Raw genomic sequence first — 15,850 nt, 5'->3', positions numbered from 1 at the left:
TTCTAAGGAGAAGGTAAACAGAGGGGATCAGGTATAGTGAAATGAAAGAGTATCTTTCTAAAAACAAAGATTGAATAAGGATTACACTCAATGCTGAGACCCATGGACCTCTTCCTTGACACAACTCTCAGCATACTGCCAGACAGGTCTTAAACCTCAAGACAAATCAACAGAAGATCCTCCTATGAGAAGCCCAAGAGGAAAAACCTAGAGATACAGATGTTAGGATTTCTAATAAAAACATCTCAGCCAATTGCAGTACACAGAAGTTCACAGTTGACAATTCCCAATAACACACAAAATCCTGCCATGAACTTTTTAGTGTCCACTTTTAAACAGACAACCCAGAGACACACTGAAATGAATGAAGGATATTTGTGAAGTCATAATCTAACAAAAACAAAGAAGATAAGAACTCTATAGCAATAGTAATTTATCATGAAAAATGGAGACCAAAACACGCAGAAAAAAATAACTCAAAGGAAATAAGAGAAAACATAGGAGAAGAAAACCTTAAAAATAAACACCTTAATATTCTTCATGAAAAGGGATGATACTGAGATATTGTATCTACAAATAAGAAAAGAAATCTATGAAAGAGAAACATCGGTTGGATCCTGAGCAAGATGGCCAAATAGGAACAGCTCCAGCCTCCAGCTCCTAGCACGAGCCACACAGAAGATGGGTGATTTCTGCATTTTCAACTGAGGTACCGGGTTCATCTCACTGGGGAGTGCCAATCAGTGCTGGTCAGTTGGTGCAGCCCAACCAGTGAGAGCTGAAGCAGGGTGAGGCATCACCTCACCTGGGAAGTGCAAGGGGGAAGGGAATCCCTTCTCCTAGCCAAGGGAAACTGAGACACACAACACCTGGAAAATCGGGTAACTCCCACCCTAATACTGCACTTTACCAAGGGTCTTAGCAAACGGCACACCAGATTATATCCCACACCTGGCCTGGAGGGTCCCACGCCCACGGAGCCTCCCTCATTGCTAACACAGCAGTCTGAGATCTAACTGCAAGGTGACAGCAAGGCTGGGGGAGGGGCGCCCACCATTGCTGAGGCTTAAGTAGGTAAACAAAGCCACTGGGAATCTCGAACTGCCCACCGCAGTTCAAGGAGGCCTGCCTGCCTCTGTAGACTCCACCTCTGGGGACAGGGCATAGCTAAACAAAAAGCAGCAGAAACCTCTGCAGATGTAAATGACCCTGTCTGACAGCTTTGAAGAGAGCAGTGGGTCTCCCAGCACAGAGGCTGAGATCTGAGAATGGACAGACTGCATGCTCAAGTGGATCCCTGACCCTTGAGTAACTTAACTGAGAGACATCCCCCACTAGGTGCAGACTGACACCTCACACCTCACATGGCTGGGCACACCTCTGAGACGAAGTTTCCAGAGCAAGAATCAGACAGCAACACTTGCTGTTCAGCAATATTCTATCTTCTGCAGCCTCCACTGCTGATACTCAGGCAAACAGCGTCTGGAGTGGACCTCAAGCAAACTCCAACAGACCTGCAGCTGAGGGTCCTGACTGTTAGAAGGAAAACTAACAAACAGAAAGGACACCCACACCAAAACCCCATCAGTACGTCACCATCATCAAAGACCAAAGGCAGATAAAACCACAAAGATGAGGGAAAAGCAAGGCAGAAAGGCTGGAAATTCAAAAAATCAGAGTGCATCTCCCCCTCTAAAGGAATGCAGCTCATCACCAGCAATGGATCAAAGCTGGATGGAGAATGACTTTGACGAGTTGAGAGAAGAAGGCTTCGATTGATCAAACTTCTCAGAGCTAAAGGAGGAACTACGTACCCAGCACAAAGAAACTAAAAATCTGGAAAAAAGAATGGAAGAATGGATAACTAGAATAAACAATGCAGAGAAGGCCATAAACGAACTGAGAGAGATGAAAACCATGACACAAGAATTACATGACAAATGCACAAGCTTCAGTAACCGACTCGATCAACTGGAATAAAGAGTATCAATGATTGAAGATCAAATGAATGAAATTAAGTGAGAAGAGAAGTCTAGAGAAAAAAGAGGAAAAAGAAATGAACAAAGCCTCCAAGAAATATGGGATTATGTGAAAAGACCAAATCTACATCTGATTGGTGTGCTTGAAAGTGAGGGGGAAAATGGAACCAAGTTGGATAACACTCTTCAGGATATCATCCAGGAGAACTTCCCCAACCTAGTAAGGCAGGCCAACATTCAAATTCAGGAAATACAGAGAACGCCACAAAGATACTCCTCGAGAAGAGCAACTCCAAGACACATAATTGTCAGATGCACTTCATTTCCTTCAAGTTCCTTCATTTCCTTCAAGTTGAAATGAAGGAAAAAATGTTAAGGGCAGCCAGAGAGAAAGGTCGGGTTACACACAAAGGGAAGCCCATCAGACTAACAGCAGATCTCTCGGCAGAAACTCTACAAGCTAGAAGAGAGTCGGGGCCAATATTCAACATTCTTAAAGAAAAGAATTTTAAACCCAGAATTTCATATCCAGCCAAACTAGTTTCATAAGTGAAGGAGAAATAAAATCTTTTACAGACAAGCAAATGCTTAGAGATTTTGTCACCACCAGGCCTGCCCTACAAGAGACCCTGAAGGAAGCACTAAACATGGAAAGGAACAACTGGTATCAGCCATTGCAAAAGCATGCCAAAATGTAAAGTCCATCGATGTTAGGAAGAAACTGCATCAACTAAGGAGCAAAATAACCAGCTAATATCATAATCACAGGATCAAGTTCACACATAACAATATTAACCTTAAATGTAAATGGACTAAATGGTCCAATTAAAAGACACAGGCTGGCAAATTAGACAAAGAGTCAAGACCCATCAGTTTGCTGTATTCAGGAGACCCATCTCACATGCAGAGACACACATAGGCTCAAAATAAAGGGATGGAGGAAGATCTACCAAGCAAATGGAAAACAAAAAAAAGCAGGGGTTGCAATCCTATTCTCTGATAAAATAGACTTGAAACCATCAAAGATCAAAAGAGACAAAAAAGGCCATTACATAATAGTAAAGGGATCAATTCAACAGGAAGAGCTAACTATCCTAAATATATATGCACCTAATATAGGAGCACCCAGATTCATAAAGCAAATCCTTAGAGACTTACAAAGAGACTTAGACCCCCATACAATAATAATGGGAGACTTCAACACCCCACTGTCAACATTAGACAGATCAACGAGACAGAAAGTTAACAAGGATATCCAGGAATTGAACTCAACTCTGCGCCAAGTGGACCTAATAGACATCTACAGAACTCTCCACCCCAAATCAACAGAATATACATTCTTCCCAGCAACACATCACACTTATTCCAAAATTGACCACATAATTGGAAGTAAAGCACTCCTAAGCACATGTACAAGAATAGAAATTATAACAAACTGTCTCTCAGACCACAGTGCAATCACACTAGAACTCAGGATTAAGAAACTCACTCAAAACCACCAAACTACATGGAAACTGAACAACCTGCTCCTGAATGACTGCTGGGTATATAACGTAATGAAGGCAGAAATAAAGATGTGCTTTGAAACCAATGAGAACAAAGACACAACATACCAGAATCTCTGGGACACATTTAAAGCAGTGTGTAGAGGGAAATTTATAGCACTAAATGCCCACAAGAGAAAGCAGGAAATGTCTAAAATCGACGCCCTAACATCACAATTAAAAGAACTAGAGAAGCAAGAGCAAACACATTCAAAAGCTAGCAGAAGGCAAGAAATAACTAAGATCAGAGCAGAACTGAAGGAGATGGAGACACAAAAAACTCATCAAAAAATCAATGAATCCAGGAGCTGGTTTTTTGTAAAGACCAACAGAATTGATAGACCACTAGCAAGACTAATAAAGAAGAAAAGAGAGAAGAATGTACTCAAATCAATAAACATAAGCCAGCATATAAACAGAACCAAAGACAAAAACCACGTGATTATCTCAATAGATGCACAAAAGGCCTTTGACAAAATTCAACAGCTCTTCATGCTAAAAACTCTCAATAAATTCGGTATTGACGGAACGTACCTCAAAATAATAAGAGCTATTTATGGCAAACCCACAGCCAATATCATACTGAAAGGGCAAAAACTGGAAAAATTCCCTTTGAAAACTGGCACAAGACAGGGATGCCCTGTCTCACCACTCCTATTCAACATAGTGTTGGGAGTTCTGGCTAGAGCAATCAGGCAAGAGAAAGAAATAAAGGGTATTCACTTAGGAAAAGAAGAAGTCAAATTGTCCCTCTTTGCAGATGACATGATTGTATATTTAGAAAACCCCATCATCTCAGCCCAAAATCTCCCTAAGCTGATAAGCAACTTCAGCAAAGTCTCAGAATACAAAATCAATGTGCAAAAATCACAAGCATTCTTACACACCAGCAACAGACAAACAGAGAGCCAAATCATGAGTGAACTTCCATTCACAACAGCTTCAAAGAGAATAAAATACCTAGGAATCCAACTTCCAAGGGATGTAAAGGACCTCTTCAAGGAGAACTACAAACCGCTGCTCAGTGAAATAAAAGAGGACACAAACAAATGGAAGAACATACCATGCTCATGGATAGGAAGAATCAATATCGTGAAAATGGCCATACTGCCCAAGGTTATTTATAGATTCAATACCATCCCCATCAAGCTACCAATGACTTTCTTCACAGAATTGGGAAAAACTGCTTTAAAGTTCACATGGAACCAAAAAAGAGCCAGCATTGCCAAGACAATCCTAAGTCAAAAAAACAAAGCTGGAGGCATCATGCTACCTGACTTCAAACTATACTACAAGACTACAGTAACCAAAACAGCATGGTACTGGTACCAAAACAGATACGTGGACCAATGGAACAGAACAGAGCCCTCAGAAATAATCCCACACATCTACAGCCATCTGATCTTTGACAAACCTGACAAATACAAGAAACGGGGAAAGGATTCCCTATTTAATAAATGGTGCTGGGAAAACTGGCTAGCCATAAATAGAAAGCTGAAACTGGATCCTTTCCTTACTCCTTATACGAAAATTAATTCAAGATGGATTAGAGACTTAAATGTTAGACCTAATACCAAAAAAAGCCTAGAAGAAAACCAAGGTAATACCATTCAGGACGTAGGCATGGGCAAGGACTTCATGTCTAAAACACCAAAAGCAATGGCAACAAAAGCCAAAACTGACAAATGGGATCTAATTAAACTAAAAAGCTTCTGCACAACAAAAGAAACTACTATCAGAGTGAACAGGCAACCTACAGAATGGGAGAAAATTTTTGCAATCTACTCATCTGACAAAGGGCTAATATCCAGAACCTACAAAGAACTCAAACAAATTTACAAGAAAAAACAAACAACCCCATCAAAAAGTGGGCAAAGGATATGAACAGACATTTCTCGAAAGAAGACATTCATACATTCAACAGACACATGAAAAAATGCTCATCATCACTCGTCATTGGAGAAATGCAAATCAAAACCACAATGAGATACCATCTCACACCAGTGAGAATGGCAATCATTAAAAAGTCAGGAAACAACAGGTGCTGGAGAGGATGTGGAGAAATAGGAACACTTTTACACTGTTGGTGGGATTGTAAACTAGTTCAACCATTGTGGAAAACAGTATGGCGATTCCTCAAGGATCTAGAACTAGAAATACCATATGACCCAGCCATCCCATTACTGGGGATATACCCTAAGGATTATAAATCATGCTGCTATAAAGACACATGCACACGTATGTTCATTGTGGCACTATTCACAATAGCAAAGACTTGGAATCAACCCAAATGTCCATCAGTGACAGACTGGACTAAGAAAATGTGGCCCATATACACCATGGAATACTATGCAGCCATAAAAAAGGATGAGTTCATGTCCTTTGTAGGGACATGGATGCTGCTGGAAACTATCATTCTCAGCAAACTATAGCAAGAGCAGAAAACCAAACGCCGCATGTTCTCACTCATAGGTGGAAATTGAACAATGAGATCACTTGAACATGGGAAGGGGAACATCACACACCAGGGCCTATTGTGGGGAGCGGGGAAGGGGAGGGATGGCATTGGGAGTTATACCTGATGTAAATGACGAGTTGATGGGTGCTGACGAGTTGATGGGTGCAGCACACCAACATGGCACATGTATACATATGTAACAAACCTGCATGTTGTGCACATGTACCCTAGAACTTAAAGTCTAACAAAAAATACAATAAAATAAAATTAAAAAGAGAAACATCAAGGACTTAGAAAAAGCTCATGAAAAATTAAAACGATAAAAAAAAACTTAGAAGAATTAAAAGATAAGGTCAAATAAATTTCCCAGATATCAGAGAAAAAAGACAAATGAGAGAAAATTAACAAAATAATAAAATAAGAATAGTTTAACAGGTCCAACACAGAAACAAAAGAATTCTAGAAATGAGAACAGAAAAATGAGGATGGAAGGAATTATCAATAAAAAATACAATATCATGTCCCATAATGCAAGGCTGTGACTTTCCAGATGGAAAGGACTAATCAAGTTTCCAGCACAGTGAGTAACATTCAACCCAAACCAAGGTACATCTCATAAAATTTCAGCAAATTGGATCCTACCAGCTTCCAGATGACCTACAAAGTCTCAGAAGTCAGAAACACTTTGGACTTAAAAATAACCCTGGGAGCTTAGAAGACAATGGAACAACATCTTCAAAACCCTGGAAGAAAAGAAATAATATTTTTAATCTAGAATTTATTTCCAATGATTCAAGAATAACCAGACTGTATTACTCTCCATTAATACTATAATAAACATTTTCAAATATGTAAGATCTCAAAATTATACTTCCCCCGACCCTTTCTCAGGAAACTACTTCAGGATGTACTCCAACAAAATAAGTATATAAACCTATAAAGAGAAAAACATGAGACATACATAAACAGGCCATAAGTACAGGAGACAAAAGAAAAATTTCAGGATGACAGCAAAGAGAGATCTCCAGTGAGAACTGTACACTAGACCTAGAGGGCAACAGATCCAGATTTCTGTGGGTTAGAAGACTCTGAGAGGCACTTCTGCAGAAGTGTGAAAGCCATAGAATGTCTGGACGTCTTGAGTGGAGAATCAGGAAATTAGAGAACTTGTGATTGAACTAGTGATAAATCTATAGAAAACTAAGCAAAAGAACAGAAAAAGAGGAACACGTATTCCCTCCAATGAAACAATATTATATACAAAAAAGAAGTATGTATTTCATAGTTAACTACTTCACTCAGCTTGGAGTAGTATTCACATGGTTATAATAATGTCATTACCAAATAATAATCTAACAATAGGATAATTTAACTATAGTGGGAACTGGGTTTAGGGAAGGGTATATTTCTGTGGTGAGGTGAATTGCCTAACTTACATAGAAGGAATTCACAACAGGATGAAAAAATAAAAATCAAAATGTACTATGTAATTTAGAAAGAATAGTAAGATAATCAGCTAAAAAGTCTGAAATTGATGACTCCAGGGGAAGAAATTGAATGAGAAGCAGAGACTGCTGCTTTTGTAAAAATGCCCCTTAGAAAGATCTGATTCCTTAAATATGGTTCACCATTAACTGCAAAGAAACTAAAGCTTTGAAAAATTACATCATTATGGACTAGGTATGCCTGGAGATTCCAGAAAGCACCTGTACAACTGCATTGAGAAAGCCTGCCTGATAAGGAAGCATACACCAGAAGCCAGAACGCAGAGATGGAGAGAAGAGGGAAAAGGAGGGAGAGGGCTGAAAGAGAGAGAGAGAGAGAGAGAGAGAAAGAGAGAGAGAGATGGAAAAGGATGGAGAGGAAGAGAAAGAGAGAGAAGGAGAGGAAGAGAAAGAGAGAGAGGGAGAGGAGGTGAGAGAGATATGGAGAGGGAGAGAGAGAAATGGAGAGGTGGGGAGAGAGAAGGAAAGGGAGAGGTAGACAGAGAGAAAGAGGTAGATAGAGAAGTAGAGAGAGTTGGAAAGGTGGAGGGGGAAAGGGAAAGATGAAGACATAGAGAGAGAGGCAGAGAAGGAGAGAGAGAGAGAGAGGGAGAAACAGAGATAGAGAGAAATTGAGAGGTGATGATATTGTTTAAACTTTTGGCTCCAACCATGCTTGAAACTAATTTCTCTCCTTCAATTCCCCATTTACATATACCAGCTCCCACACCCCCTTTATACAAACTAGTGATTGTAAGTGAAAAAGTTTGACTAACATACCCCAGGCTGAATACAAAATAATAATGGGCCTCCCTCCAAGATAACAACTACTGGTTTAGACATACACCTATAACAAATCCAAATTGTCTCACCCCCAGGCAGATGGAAGCTGGACAGATGGCAGCTCTTCCCACCTCTGCCATCATCCTCACAGCACCCACGCATTCACTCATTCACAGGACAAGGTTCATAAAGAGAGCAAAGAGTACAAAGTCTTATCGTGAATGACGCTAATGGGATATTTCTGGCATGTATTTGGTCTGATAGATGAGATTCTTGTTCAGACATATTCACTCCCTCCTGTCTCCCCTCTCCATGCAGAGTGAACTTTCCCACCCTTCAGATTTGAGGACAGCCATGTAAGTTGTTTTGGTGCATGGATCTCAGTCAGACATAATGCTACAAAAGGTATGAAAGGCACTTGCTCTCTTGCATGTCCGTTATTGCCCTGAGAAGAACATGCCCATGTCAGGCTGCTGATCCCAGGAAGACAAGAAACTCATGGAGCAGTGCTTTCCAGATAGCCCAGCCTAGATCAGCCACCCCAGCCTGCAGACTCAGGAGCCATGATAAATGGCTGTTGTTAAGTCACTGAGTTTTGGGGAGTATTGGTAGCAGAAGACTGGTACAGTAGGTGTTCGGTAAACAATCACTGAAAGTCTTGAATGCAGCTCCTTCTCAGACATAATCCCATTGGCCTTCCATCCCCAAACACAAACACCTCCTGGCACCATGAATAGGGGTAGGAACATCTCCGCTAACATTGACCACTGAACAATGAGTGATCACCTCTCATACACAGTAATAAAGATTATGGAGTATAAGTGGTTTAAAATAAGTTCTCACTGGTAAAACTGACAACCCACATGTAGAGATATGAAACTAGATTCTTATCTGTCACTTTATACAAAAGTTAACTCAAGATGGATCACAGACTTAAATCTAAGACCTGAAACCATAAAAATTCTAGAAGATAACATTGGAAAAACCCTTCTAGATGTTGGCTTAGGCAAAGACTTCATGACCAACAACCCAGAAGCAAATGCCACAGAAACAAAGATAAATAGATTGGATTTAATTAAATTAAAAAGCTTCTGCACAGCAAAAGAAATAATCAGTAAACAGACAACCCACAGAGTGGGGGAAAATCTTTGCAATCTGTATATCTGACAAAGGAATAATATCTAAAATCTACAAGGAGCTCAAACAAATAAGCAAGAAAGAAACAAACAATCCCATCAAAAAGTGGGCTAACGGCATGAAGAGACAATTCTCAAAAGAAGATATACAAATGGCCAACAAGCATGTGAAAAAATGCTCAACATCACTAATAATCAGGGAAATACAAATCAAAACTACAATGCGATTCCACCATACTCCTGCAAGAACAGCCCAAATCAAAACATAATGGATGTTGGCATGGATGTAGTGAAAAGGAAACACTTTTACACTGTTGGTGGGAATGTAAACATAGTACCACTATGGAAAACAGTGTGGAGATTCCTTAGAGAACTAAAAGTAGATCCACCATTTGATCCAGCAATCCCACTCCTGGGTATCTACCCAGAGGAAAGGAAGTCAATATATGAAAAAGATAATTGCACACGTGTGTTTATAGCAGCACAATTTGCAATTGCAAGAATATGGAACCAGCCTAAATGCCCATCAATCAATAAGTGGATAAAGAAAATGTTTTATATATATATATGTGTGTGTGTATATATATAGTTATATATAATATATGTTAACATATAAATATTATATATAATATATACATAAGTATATAATATATATGCATGTATACATGTATATACTACTCAGCCATAAAAAAGGAAAGATATAATGGCATTTGCAGCCACCTGGATGGAATTGGAGACCATTATTCAAAGCGAAGTAACTCAGGAATGGAAAACCAATCATCGTATTTTCTCACTCGTAAGTGGGAGCTAAGCTATGAGGATGCAAAGGCATAAGAATGATACAATGGACTTTGGGGACTTGAGGGAAATGTTGGGACAAAGTGAGGGATACAAGACTACACATTGGGTACACAGGAAGCAGCTGTACACTGCTCGAGTGATGGGTTCACCAAAATCTCAGAAATCACCACTGAAGAACTTATGCGTGGAACCAAACACTACCTGTTCCCCAAAGACCTATTGAAATATCAATAAATAAATAAATAAATAAATAAATAAATAATAAAATTAAGTTTTCAAGGCCTGGGTCTGCCCACAGGAACACCTCCTGCCTTTGAAAGGAACCTCTGAATCCATCACAATGTTTAGTTCAAGAGGCGTTCAGTCTACCATTTACTCATTGGATCCATATTGCTTGGTCATCACCCACATACTGGGACCTGTGCCAGATGCAGGGGACCAAGAGTGAGCAAGATGCCCTTGACCCCTATCTCTTGTCTTCATGGAGCACTCAGTGAAGGCTCAAATAGCAGGATTTGCTTTTTAATTCTGAGCTTATTAAAAGCAGCACCCAGGAAGCAGCTGTGCAAACCCTTGGGAGAGAGCAGGGCTGGGGCTCAGGTTATGTAAATGGCCCTGACTTCTGAGGCAGGGCCAAGGCTTCAGCATATCAGCTTCCTTCCCAAATCACTGATAGAGGCTTGACTTCCTCAGTGAGAAGCAGAGCCTTTCACTACTCTAATTAGGGTCTAGGATCAACATGTCCCAACCCAGCAACAGCATCACCCTCCTCTGCAAATGACTAATGCAAGATATTTCTTTCAACCAGATTTTAACTGTGGCGAGGACAGAAAGAAAACTGTGCTATGGATGTTTAAAATCATAGGTGGCTACGTGTCACACACGAAGGAGGGCAGAAATGGGAACAGAGTGTCAGAAACCTCGAAAGGATTCTGACTGGTACAGGATCACGAGGGTTTGCCTGGCACTGGACCATCTCTTGGTGATGCTTCTGAAGTGTGATGTCTACAATGAGCATGTAGTGTGCAATTAGAATGTGCAAAGACCAACTGTCTACACCAAAAGCAAAGGTCAGCACCCAGCCCCGTCCTGGAATTTGTACGACTTCTCATGGAATGTTGACCCTCCTCTTTGTCATGAGGTAACTGTCTTAGAGTCACCCAAGCTCTCTTCACACGTTTCCTCCTAACATCAGTGCAAAAGCAAGAGAGAGTGAGCAAATTCTTTTTTTTTTTTTTTTTTTGACTTTTGCTTTTCATTTGTCAATGCTAACATGTTTGAGACGCTTTTGGAATCACCCCTCAGAAGTTCAGTATGTCAAATCAGACATATTTTGGACTGAAAAGATCAAAGGAGGCCTTTTCTTATTCCTAAAGCTTCCTGTTGTCATACAAAAAAAACATCTTACAAGGGCCAACTTTATTGCTACTGGGTTTAGCAGCTTGCCAAAAGCAGGACTTAGAAAGGTGTTACACTGATTTTAAGGAAACAAGTGACAAGCTGGAAGAGGTTGGCAGTTCAACACGATTTAGGGTTTTAGTGACTTTGAAACAAATTCTACAATTGATTTCATTGTCCCTAATTATAATGCACATTAAGTCCTGCATCCTTCTGCATGTATGGAAAAATCAATTTAATTTTACTGCTTCTTAATTCATATAACCGTTATAGCCTCTGAAAGTATAATTAAAATGCAGAATGTGTCTAAGTGAATTTTCTGGTTTTATACTAGAGTGGGAGAAATAAAGGCGTGTGCAGAGCTTAGGTTAATTTATTGGAATAAATCATGGTTCCAATTCACGGAGGCTCCTAAAATGCTTTGTTAGAGTTTTCATATATGCATTCCGAATGGGCCTGGTGTTTAAGATCAATGCTCTACAGAAAAAAAAAAAAAAAAGCAAAGAAAATCCAGAAGATGATAGTACTCATGGTGGCAGAATACAAAAAGTGCAAGCAATTCTTGTTTTTTCTGGAGCACCGTTTCTCAACACTGGTGCTACTGATATTTTGGGCTGATGATTCTTGGTTGTTGAAAGTTGCCCTGTGCATTGGAGGAGATTTAGCAGCAGCCTTGAGCTCTGCCCACTAGATACCAGTCCCACCAGTAGCCCAGTTGTGACAAGTGAAAATGTCTCTAGATGTTGCCCACGTCCCCTGGGGCAAGGTGGGGAGCAAAAGCATCCCCTGTTGAGAACCACTATTCTAGAGGTAAACTCTATACTCAGACTCTCCTGGTGGAGGTGAACAGGCAGGGCAGTCACACGCTTTACAACCTGGGGTCACAGTTAATTGGCAGCATATTTTTCTTTATTGATAGTGCATAAAATAAGGAAAGGGGCGCATGGTGATCTGAGGACCTGCAGATGGCTCGGTCTCACTGCCATAAGGACCATGTGGGAGGACACGGAGGATCCCCACCGTGCAGGGCATGGGTGCCAGGCCATAGCATCTGGGCTTAATTCTGAGGGCCCCAGAGGCCACCAAAGGGCCACAAGCAGGGATTGGGCCTAATCAGATCTGTGGTTTGGAAGAATGATCTGGCTGCCAGAAGCAGGCAGAAAAGAATGGGAGGGTGAATGAGTGGGGCAGTGCTGTACATAAAATAACAGCTCATCTTATGATCGATCAAGTCTTAGATTCAATGAAAGATGGCACTTACTTTTAGATATATGGAAGGCAACAGCATTTGGAACAAAAGGCTTATGTATTACATAATGATTTAAGCAATTAGTAATAAAATACGCTATTAGGTTTTCTTTTCACTGACATATGTTCTTAGTTACAAACTTCTACATATGGTCTTATTTTTCTTGTACTTTTTTTTGTAAATGATACTCTGAATTTGTTTTTAAGAAGGCAGATGTCACACCAGGCATTATTTCATCGTATCCTACATGGTATTCTGTTTAGTAAATACCCATCAATCATTGATGTGGTATCTATGGTTTACTACGTATATGCCTGGATCTTTCTGAATAAGTAATAGCCCCTCTTTCTTCCTTCCTTCCTTCCTTCCTTCCTTCCTTCCTTCCTTCCTTCCTTCCTTCCTTCCTTCCCTCCCTCCCTCCCTCCCTCCCTCCCTCCCTCCCTCCTTCCTTCCTTCCTTCCTTCCTTCCTTCTTTCCTTCCTTTCTTTCTGTTTTTGACGGAGTCTCGCTCATGCTCCCAGCCTGGAGGCAGTGGCGGCACCTTGGCTCACTACAACCTCTGCCTCCTGGGTTCAAGCAATTCTCCTGCCTCAGTCTCCCAAGTAGCTGGGACTACAGGCACGTGCCACAACATCTGGCTTTTTTGGTTTTTGTTTTGTTTTGTTTTGTTTTTGGTATTTTGTATTTTTAGTAGAAACGGCGTTTCACCGTGTTAGCCAGGAAGTGTTCCATCTCCTGACCTCATGATTCACCCACCTCGGCCTCCCAAAGTGCTGAGACTACAGGCATAGCCAAGTATTGGCCTTTCTAAGGAACCACCATAAGAAGGGAAAATCCTGTTACAAAGCGCCTTGCCCTGCCAGGGACAGCACAGCCTCCTGAAAGCATTTTCAAGGACAGCTCTTTGCAGGAGCCAACCCTGCATTTATACATTTCTCAAAGAACCAGTGAGGGTCCTCTACATACCGGGGACTGGATGAGCTTCTGGGGTGCAGTGATAAGTCAACACCAAAGAGGCGTAAAAGCAGGAGATATGGGAATGTCAGGGTGAGACTGAGGTGGAGCAGAACCCAGGAGAGGGCAGGAGCAGCATGTGCCACAACCGGGGCAGGGATGGAGCCCACGGTGATCTGAGGACATGCACGTGGCTCAGCCTCACTGCTGCAAGGGCCCACTTAGGTGGCCCCAGCAGGTCCCCATTGTGCAAGGCATATGCGCCAGGCCAGAGCATCTGGACTTGTTCCTGAGGGCCACAGAGACAGGGGTGGGGGCCTGAGCAGATCTGTGTTTTGGAGGCTTGCTCTGCCAGAAACAAGTGGGATGAGAGGGTCAGTGACTGAGGTAGAGGGCCCACCCTAGGGGCTGTGGTATGAACCCAGGTGAGAATATGGGGCCGTGGACCACGGCGGTGGCAATGAGATGGGCACAGGAGCAAATTGACACTGTTACTAATTGGATATGTGGGTGTGATGAGGGGATCTTTACCACCAACTCACTGCAGCCACTCAAAAACGTGCCTCCTCCAGATGTCTACTCAGTCCCTTTCCACCTGAAGTGCTCCCAGTCACCACCCCTTACGCTGTCCCACCCCACAACACTTCACCCTCATCGTTGATAACTTCGTTTCTTCTGTTTGTTTATTTTTGGTGTCCTGTCCCATTCCAACCAGAAACAGGTAGTTTACCATCTTGTTCTCTGCTTTATTCTGCAGAGCAGAACAGAAATATCTCAATAGTCGTTTGTCAAATGAATTCATTAATGAAATAAAGAGAAGAGAATGCGTGCATCGTCAACAGCAAAAGGATTATGGCAAAGTTTGATTTCACGAGGGAGATCATATGTTCAGTTTTACTCTAGAGAAACTGTGTGTTTATTTATGCAACAAGTACGTTTAGAGCTTCTCTCAGGGCCGTGCCCTGTTCTCACCAGGCACAGGGTGGATGAAGAAGAAGCCTAAACGATGAGAGCAACAGGGATTGTCTTCCTCCTCCCTTCCCTTCCCTGCCTAATGTGCCACCAATCACCCACCCCCACTCTCTTCCGGACAAGGTGGGGGCCAGGTTCGAAACGGGCGAGGGGCCCACACTGCCATGAAAGTCTGGGGAGACCGGAATCACCTTTGTGGGACACATCCCATGAGCGTGTTACATGTTTTCTCCGGCAAAGGGAGCAGCACTGGAAACAGCCCCTGGGAATTGGCAATGGGTGTCCAAGAGTCTTCAGAGGTAACCTAGGGTAGCCATGAGGATGTGCCCAGGATGCTTGACCAGATGTTCAGGTGAGTGTCATGGCTGAGTAGAGCCGGGTTTAGGGGACAGGGTAGCTTGATTAAGGGTGGCAATGGGGTTGAGGGAGAAGAGGGCACCGCAGTACATAAGGGGCAGAAATGAGGAGGAAGAACGGGAGACACGGTCACAGGAGGAAACTGGAGCCCCTCACTTGGTGGGCATCACAACGCTGGAGAAGCCAAGTGGCTGTAAAGGTCCCACCGCGGAGAAGGGGAAGCCAGGATCATGAACGGCCTCTCAAGACATCTGTGGGCCAGGCAGAAGGGCAGAGCTATGCCAGGTGCAGTGTTCTGCTGGAAGGTACAGAACTTTCCTCTTCCTTCTGTGCATCTCAGAGATTACACTAAGATGACCAAGGAAGAGAGCCGTGTGTGCCAGGCGCTGTGCGGTTGCTTCACACTCACTTCTGTACTGCATCCTCCCCATGGTGATGGGAAGCAAGGGCTGTTCTCATCCCTGCTCAAGGATGTGGATACCCAGGCATCATCTGGGCTCCAGCTTAGACATCCGAGGTCACTCTCACAATGCCCCAGCCAGGGCGTGACCCCACACAGCTGTGCCCAAGGAAGAACCATAGCCTGCAGAGCCACCAGCTCCAGGGGCCCAGCCCTGTCTCCCCTTCCTGCTTCCCTCCCTCCTGCTCCAGAGGCAGCTTCCCGAATGATCTCCCTAAGCATGGCAATGCAGATAGCAGGTGATGGGGCAGGGAGCAACGCTGGCCTGGACAGGG

Source organism: Macaca mulatta, chromosome 9, assembly GCF_049350105.2.
Source record: "Macaca mulatta isolate MMU2019108-1 chromosome 9, T2T-MMU8v2.0, whole genome shotgun sequence".
Classification (NCBI taxonomy): domain Eukaryota; kingdom Metazoa; phylum Chordata; class Mammalia; order Primates; family Cercopithecidae; genus Macaca; species Macaca mulatta.
Note: the sequence above shows the minus strand (reverse complement) of the source record.